Source organism: Giraffa tippelskirchi, chromosome 6, assembly GCF_054371585.1.
Source record: "Giraffa tippelskirchi isolate mGirTip1 chromosome 6, T2T-mGirTip1v1.2.pri, whole genome shotgun sequence".
Lineage (NCBI taxonomy): Eukaryota > Metazoa > Chordata > Mammalia > Artiodactyla > Giraffidae > Giraffa > Giraffa tippelskirchi.
In genome coordinates, this window is record NC_137280.1 from 51,282,117 (window position 1) to 51,291,057 (window position 8,941).

The 8,941-nt window shown below is 44.8% G+C and overlaps 1 long non-coding RNA gene across 1 annotated transcript; it reads left to right on the forward strand.

Annotated features, from left to right (window-relative positions):
- Nucleotides 1-397: 397 nt before the first annotated feature.
- On the forward strand, nucleotides 398-7,727 carry LOC145511311 (uncharacterized). The gene is made up of 3 exons (XR_014057782.1): nucleotides 398-626; nucleotides 1,071-1,186; nucleotides 5,433-7,727. It is a non-coding gene; the product is annotated as an uncharacterized LOC145511311 (long non-coding RNA).
- The last annotated feature ends 1,214 nt before the right edge of the window (nucleotides 7,728-8,941 follow it).

Consider the following 8,941-nt stretch of genomic DNA (forward strand, 5'->3'; position numbering starts at 1 on the left):
TATTGACCAACGTGTAAAGGGGCTTTGTGTGTGTGTGTGTGTGTGTGTACGACACAGAGACACACACAAGCCTCACAGTTGTTCTTCTGTAATTTGTCTTCCAAATATGCTTTTTTTTTTTTTGATGATGCTGATGAAAGGTCAATTATGACACTCAAAAATAAGCCACCTTCTCTAGCAAGCTCTCACTCCCAGAGTTGGGGTTCTCCTGGGGCAGAGAAAAGGGAACCCCAGATCAAGCCGAGTCGGGTGTGAGTTAGGCCCTGGAGAAAATTGCGGGCAGAGGAAACATGGGGGGCGGCTTCCTGGATTTCTGCTGCAGGAAGAAACCACCAGTGGGAGGGAGGGAGGGCAGCAGGGGAAGGGCTAGGGAAGGGCGGGGGAGGGGGGAGGGCTGGAAGGAGGGACAAGGCTCCTCCAGGCCGCAGGGGGAAGGGCGGGGTGGACGGGGAGGCCGGGCTGCCTTTGTTTGGCTCCGGTGGGCAGGGGCTGGGCCCCGGGAACGGGAACGCGCCTGGGAGCGCCCGGGCAGGCGGTCAGCTGCCCGGCGAGGTACCAGCTGGCACCTGTGCCTGAGAAAATCGCTCTCGAGCGGCATCTTTGTTTGGCATCGGAGCACTGCGGAGGTAATTACTGCCGGTTAGGAAAACGGAGGAGCCGGGTAACTGAAACCTCGGCCCCTCGGCTTATCAAACTCCCAGGTTACAAGTGCGATTTCCAGCCAGGTTTGGAGACCGCCTCCCACAAAGCTGAGTCCGTGACTCTAGATTGGACAGCTTGGAACCAGTTCCCCGGAGGCTCCGTTCCAGGTCTCCTCTTAGCTCAGAGGTCAAATTAGGGTCAGAGATAAAATGTCAAAGGTCATCACGAAAATTTTCTAATAGCCAAAGCAGTGCTACTTTGAAAACTAGAACCATCCTTTTTATCTGGAATTAAACCAGTGGAATAAGGGTATCGGGACTTTGGTCTTCAAATAACAATAATTGCCTCCACCGTTAGTTGTTGAACTCTTTTTATGGGTCAGACGCTATGGAAGCACTTTGATGAATTCTCTGTCTCAATCTTCACAGCCTTAAAAAGAGGACACTTACCACACCATTTGATAGATATAAGACTGAGCCTTCCAGAGGCCTGCGAGGGTCCACAGTGTTACTCCAAGCTCACCAGTCCTGCCCACGCCCAGAAGGTGAGAAGATGGCCGTCATTATTCACGCTCAGGCTTGTACCACTCTTTGGGACCCCCAAGGATTATAGTCCACCAGACTCCTCTGTCCATGGGATTTCCAGGCAAGAGTGGGTTGCCATTTCTTTGTCCAAGGAATCTTTCTGATCCAGGGATCAAACCTGCATCTCCTGCATTGGCAGGCAGATTCTTTACCAGTGAACCACCTGGGAAGCCCAGAGGATAAGAGATGGCCACGGGCACTAGAAGCCCACTAGAGAGCAAATTGAATGGAGAACACACATCCTGATTTTCTGCAGCCAACACAGGCCCTTTCCTGAAGCTGGAGATGTAGCGCAGAGAGGCTGGTTCTCCAAACACACATTCTCCCCACTCATATCCTCGTTCAAGTCAGAAAGTGAAAATGAAACTCACTCAGTCGTGTCCGACGCTTTTCGATCCCATGAACTATACAGTCCATGGAATTCTCCAGGCCAGAATACTGGAGTGGGTAGCCTTTCCCTTCTCCAGGGGATCTTCCCAACCCAGGGATCGAACTGGAGTCTTACGCATTGCAGGCAGATTCTTTACCAGCTGAGCCACAAGGGAAGCCCTCAGGTCAGAAGTAGACCTCATAGGAGTCAGTTTGTGTTTCTGAAAAATAAAGTGTTTTCAACAAGTGGCTTCTTTTATAGGTTGGTATGGTAATTTAATTAGTGAAAAATGTTTCGCAAACTTTCTTCTTAAAAAGTTGACCTTCAACACATGCAGCTAATTATATGGAAAATCATAAACAGTTTAGCAATCAAAGTTGGCTTTGAGACTCAGCTAGGTGGATAAACTCATGGCCCAACTCCTGACCTAATTCTTTTTGGCATGGTAGTGACTAAAATCAAAGAGGACATTTAATTTCAGGTGTACATTTGAATGTATAGCATCAGACTATGATGTCAAACTGAAGCATTATTGCTATTAACACTGGTAATAATTGCTAATAGCAATCGGTCACGTCAACTGGACAGTTACTTTGTGTCAAGTATTGCACCAACTGCCAAACATTCATTATCTCATTTAACACTTAGAAAGGAAACTCTGGCTTCCACTCCTTGCCCAGTCTTCACTTCACACAGCAGCAGCCAGAGAGCGCCTTCTAAAATGTGCTCATGCGTGCTCAGTCACTCAGTTGTGTCCGACTCTTTGCAATCCCATGGACTGTAGCCTGCCAGGTTCCTCTGTCCATGGGATTTCCTAGGCAAGAATACTGGAGTGGGTTGCTATTTCCTCCTCCAGGGCTTTTTAAAATATGAGTGAGGTCAAGTGCGGCTCTTGAGTAAGTCCTCCAGAGGCCTCCCAGAGTGCTCCAGAACTGACCTCTGAGTGCTTCCCGTGGCCCCCAGCACTGTCCTCCAAACCAGAGGGTGGTGTTCTGTTTCTTCAACCTTCAAAAGCATCCGTACCCCAGGGCCCTTGCACATGCTCCGCCCACCACCTGGAACATCCAGTCTTTGCCTAGCTAATTTTTTTCACTCTTCAAATGTCCCCACCTCACAGAGACCTTCTTTCAAACAAATCACCCTGTTTTCCTTCATCACTCTTAACATCAATTGCTTTTTTTTGTTTGTTTGCTTACTTATTCATTTTTCTCCCTGAGCAACAAAACCCAGCAGGGTGGATGGGACACATGTTCAGTGTTGCTCTCAGACCCATTCTGATACTTCCGGGATGCGCAATGTTATTCGTTAAATTAATCAGTAGAGAAGCACTCTCACAGGAAGATACTATTATTATCCTCACTTTGTACACGAAGAAGTGCAGGGTATGAATAACTTCCCAAAAGTCCTATAGCTGAAATGGGGTGATGGCTGTTTCAGTTTACGAACTTCAATTGAAACCGAAAAACAAAATGACGAACACACTTGACCGTGAAGAACTGTTAAGACCAAGCTGGATTCTATAGAAGAGGGACTCGGAAATGTTTACATTTACAGAAGGGCACTATCTCCAAATACATCAGAGATGAATCCATCATCATGCACACTTACACCAACCACACAGGTTAATATTAAGGTGTTCTGTGGCTTCTGATGCAGTATTTCCTGCTATTCTAATTTTTTGAAGTTTTCAAAGTACTTGAGGATTCAGACTATGTCTCTTCAAATCGCACAGGCTGATGGGCGTTCCATCCAGTCATTTCTTCTCTTACCTATGGAAACCAGCAGAATGTGGTTTTATTTCACAACAGTAGGAGACAAATGGAGCCACAAACCCAGTGACCTGTTCTTCTAGTGCACGGGTTCTGGGTCCTCAGAGTCCACCAACCTCAAATCAAAAATATTCAGGGGAAAAAAGAATTCCAGAAAGTTTTAAAAAGCAAAACTTGAATTTGTTCCATGTAGGCAGCTATTTACATAGTATTTACATTGTATTAGGTATTATAACTACTCTACGGTGCTTTCATCACTTAGTCATGTCCGACTCTTTGCGACCCCATGTCCCCTCTGTCCATGGGGATTCTCTAGGCAACAATACTGGAGTGGATTGCCATGCCCTTCTCCAGGGAATCTTCCCAACCCAGGGATTGAACCCAGGTCTCCTACATTGCAGGCAGATGCTTTACCATCTGAGCCATGAGGGAACCCCTATAACTACTCTAGAGAAGTTTAAAGGAGGATGTGCGTGTATGTGTGTGTGCTGTTTTATATAAAGGGCTTGAGCATCCTTAGACACACTGAGACCAGCCCCCTCAGATACCAAGGGACAACTGTACAGTAAGTCCCCTGCATATGAACTTTCAAAGATGTGAATGTTCCCCTGTATGCCAGCTATTGTACTGTACTACTGTACTTTTCAAGGTACTGTACTGTAAGATGAAAAAATGTTTATTTTTTTATGTATTATTTGTGTGAAAAATATTATAAAGCTATTACAGTACAGTACTGTATAGCTGATTGTGTTAATTGGGTATCTAGGCTAACTTTGTTGGACTTAAAAACAAACTGGACTTACAAACATGCTCTTGGAACGCAACTTGGTCGTATGTAAGGGACTTAGCGTACTTTTAAATTTTTGAAGAAATCATCAGAAGCCCTCACCCAAGAGAAAAGCTAAATTCAAAGAGGAGGGGCTGCTTCATTCTAAAATTGCTGGAGTCCCTTCAATATTAAGAGTTCACTGTTTCTGCAGACAGTAAGGAACCGGCTTTTTTGTCACGAGGAAGATGCCATTGGTTTATCTTTTTGCTGCTTTCACACCTGAGAAAAACCTGCAGGTCCCCCTGAGGAAGTGCACCCGGGTTCCAGCCAAGCCCTGTACCGTGCACATGTGGTACTTCCCTTCAGAGAATTGAAGTTTTCTGTTTCCTTCCGGCGGGAACCATAGATGCTCCCTAGGAAAATACAGGAATTCGATTCACAGGGAACAAAACATAAGTCCGGAGGAGGGGGAGATTTTCCTGCAATATATGAATTTCCCTGGTTTCACATGACACTGTGTATGGTTTATAATTCATGTACCACAGGGGGCTGAAAATTGTCATTTCCTGGCCCCTCCACTGGTGGTTTTCCAGTGGGGAGAGTGTTCTGACTAACCAATGCTGGTTTTTTTTTTCACTCTTGAGTCTTTGTGTTTGTGAAAGAAAGCCAACCTGTGCCTTGCAGGGGGAGGGGATGAGAAGGTGAGCTGCAGAGAACCTAGAGTTGATCTTATTATCAATCATCTCTGCCTGTTGTGAGAGTTTTAACAAGAAAAGTCTACCCACACATACTGGCATTGATATGCATGTTGCCATGTTACTTAAAGCCTAAAGTGAGACGTCATCTTTCTATCAGATGGGTTTTTAATAGAAATATTCAGACTAAATTGAGATTTTTTGGAGAACTTTGTCATCAAGTATCCAAACCTGACTGTGAAAACATAGGGGAGAGAGATTATATGCACTATCAGTGTTTTTAAGTACACAATTTTGTTTTCACTGGTTCACTTAGTCTTTCATATGTTGAAGTGTGTGTGTGTGTATGTGTGTGTTGAGGGTGGTATTTGTGAATCTTGAGCTTCTGTGCAATGTGCATTTGCTGTTATACTTAAATGATTTTGAAATTCAGCAAAGGTGGGCAAAGTGAACCTTAGTTTGCTCTGGTTTCTTTTTTTTTAACTTTTTATTTTGTATTGGGGTATATCTGATTAACAATGTTATGATAGTTTCAGGTGGACGGTGAAGGGACTCAGCCATACATATACATGTGTGTATGATTTCTTCTCTTTTGTGTGGCAGTTGTAAAAATTGCCTGTACGTGCAGGTGACATCAAGACCAGCTCAGCCCTTCAGGAAGGCCCCCTGCGACACAGGGAACCTCAGTTCTCAAGGTGCGATCAGCTGTCTGTAGAAATGACAGGTTCTCAAGGGTGGCCAGTGAACGTGCGGCTTACAGAAAGTTGACAGGCCCAGTCCCTCAAAGTGACAAGCCCAATTCTCAGGAAGGTAACATCAAGTCACCGAAGAAGACCAGTCTCAAGGAAGTCCTCTACCAAGTTGAAACGATCATCACAGGGACTTTTAGATCCAGAAATTGTCACTGTCTCCTTAGTATTGTTGAGAGAAAGCGGGAAGAAGATGACTTAACCGATGAGTAATATTATGCGCTCAGGGATCGATGCCCTACCATTGGGGATCAAAGCAAGAAGGACAGACGTCGGAGCCTCATGTTGTACATATTCTTGACCATGTGGTTGGCATGCTTTGCATTAAATATGAATTAGCTAAACTCTGGGTTGACATGTCAGTTTCATGTGAGTTTTGGTTAAGCAAGAGGAAGTTAGTTCTAGGGCTTCCCATCTGCCTGCCAGTATAGGAAACATGGGTTCGATCCCCAATCCGGGAAGATTCCACATGGCTTGGAGCAACTAAGCCCGTGGGCCCCAACTACTGAGCCCATGTGCTGCAACTGCTGAAGCCCGCACGTGCTAGAGACTGTGCTCCACAACAAGAGAAGCCACTGCAATGAGAAGCCCGCACACCACAACTAGAGAATGCCCACGCAGAGCAACAAAGACCCAGCACAGCCAAAAATAAAATAAATAATTTTTTTTTTTAAGAGGCAGTTCTAAGCCCACTACTCCGGGTGATCTAACTAATCATTTCTTGCCCTGAGAAGCCTGGGACCAGACTGGGGACTCATCAGGGTACTGCCCCTGGGAATCCAACCACCTAGCCAACTAGCCCCCAGATGATTTGTCCAGCATCTCTCTAACTGAAGCAAAACCCCAGGGAGGGAAAGTACCTTTCTCTTCCCAACACCTCAGCCCACAGCTGCGACCCTGACACTTGATACTTTTCACATTGATTCATAACTGCTAATCAAAAAGCAGCTATTTTTCAATAATCTGGAAAATAGACACCTCAAAGTCAGAGTTCCTAGGGATTTTCCCTCCAAGAATAAAGGTATGAATAAAAATTTCTTGAATATAGGTAACTATTTCTATCGGGGCAAGAAGCTTGGAATATTTTCCTAGAAGATGAGAAGAAATTCCATGCTTAAAATTAGGAGGTACACTGAACTCAGAAAAAGGCATCTTAGGAAGTAGAAGGGTGAATCAATGAATGAATATGGTGCCACGCAGACAACGTATAAAAGAGCGGTAATGTGATCTCATTGCTTTGTGGGGGAGACTCTGAGTTGTTCGCAGGACTTTTTTTTTTTACTGCTGGGGGAAAGCCACACATGTTGCAATTCTGCAAAGCAGCCTAGAGATAATGAAGTCAGGTGTCCAGAGAACACCCTGGCCCCGCCTGTAGGTCCATGCTGGCCTCCAAGCCTCCCTCATCAGCATCAAGTTACTCAGGTGATTCTTCAATTTACCTGAAGGCATTAGAGGACTCATAAAAATCTAGATGAACTCATAAAGTGATAAGTAACACAACTCTGAGAGCCTGTTAGAGGGGAAAATTGAAAAGGTTGCAGCCAATTATTAATAAGACAGGTGAACATGAGATGTCTGGAGAAGAGCTTGGGCCACAGGAAACAGATTGCCGATGCGAAAATGCTCAGAGCAGCCACCTGGCAGCCCTGGGGATGGATCTAGCCAGGACAGGAGGTGTTTTGATAGTCCACAGGGATTAAAAAAAAAGTAAGACAACATAAAATCAAGATTTTCTTTTTACATGTAGAAAAATCTGCATTTTGACCCTCTCTATCTCACACACTTACAAACAAAACTCACTGTTTAGTTCAAGTCCACTCACCTGCATCATAAAAAGGATAAAGTGATTGATCTCATCTGAATTACCAAAAATTTTCGCTTTTAGAAAAATGAAACCAACATTCTACCATGAAGAGGGTCAGGATGCCCATAAGACAGGCAGGAGGAGCCCAGGACACAAAATTTAAGGAGGTACTTGCTGTGAAGCAAGTGCAGGGCTGGCACTTGAGAGGGAGAAGGAGGGCTTCCTTAAATTCAGGGCTTGTGCCTCCCTCTGATTCTGGGCCACAAGCAATCACTGTGGGGTGGGAGGAATGGTTTCAACAGATACCATGAAGTCTCTTCCATTCAAATAAAATCAGAGAAATATTGTTGCTGTTCAGTCGCTAAATTGTGTCTGACTCTGCGACCCCAAGAACTGCAGCACGTCAGGCTTCCCTGTCCTTCACTATCTCCCAGAGTTTGCTCAAATTCATGTCCTTCGAGTCAGTGATGCCATCCAACCATCTCATTCTCTTCTGGTCCCTGCTTCTTTTGCCTTCAGTCTTTCCCAGCATCAGGGTCTTTTCTAATGAGTCAGCTCTTTGCATCAGGTGGCCAAAGTATTGGAGCTTCAGCTTCAGCATCAGTCCTTCCAATAGAATATTCGGGGTTGATTTCCTTTAGAAGCATTGGGCTTCCCACTTTTATTATATTTTAGAACTCAAGCTATAAAACTCTAAATTTGAACCCCTTGACTCCACCCCCTCATCTAAGAACATGCTCTTAGAAGCTTTTAGAAGCTTCTCCCAGGACTGCAATCTGTGGTTTGATAAGGTTGCTTCTTGCCGCTACGGAAACCCAACCGCCAAGCTCTGCACTCCCTGTACATATGGAATAGCTGAGCAATGTCTTTTTTAACCTTCATTTTCCTAAAAGCATCATGTAGTCACCTTTCAGCCCCTCTCAACCCCTTTCACCTTTTCTTATCAAACCCATTTTCCTTTCGTCATTGAGATAGTAGGTTTCTAGTTTCCATTTGGACACTTATACCCAACAGTGGTATCACCTAGAATGTCAAGAAAAAAAACCAAAACCCACTCTTTACAGCCAATACTGTTTTAGGTTCATACAGTGTATACTAGAAACCATGGTAGGGGGAAATACTGAATGTAATCTTTAGCCACAAAGCTCTGATCACTGTGCTGAGTATAAAAAGTCAAAGACTGTGCCTTCTACCGAGGACTCTTGCTCTGTAACACAGCACAGCTCTGTCATCTTGGCTGAAGATTCCAGGGAAAGGGGTCTGACCTGAAGGAAATGAGCTGTGGGCTGCTTGGTGGCTATGGGGTGTCCTGATATGACAATACTGCTTTGTACAGACCCACTGGATGAGATGCTAACAAACCCAAACAGGTAACTTGCAGGGAACTACAGTGTGGGCTGTTAAAAAAAAAAGACATAACTACAGATCAAACCAGTCAGTCCTAAAGGAAATCAACCTGAATATTCATTGGAAGGACTGATGCTGAAGCTGAAGCTCCAGTACTTTGGCCACCTGATGCGAAGAGCTGACTCATTAGAAAAGACCATGATGCTGGGAAA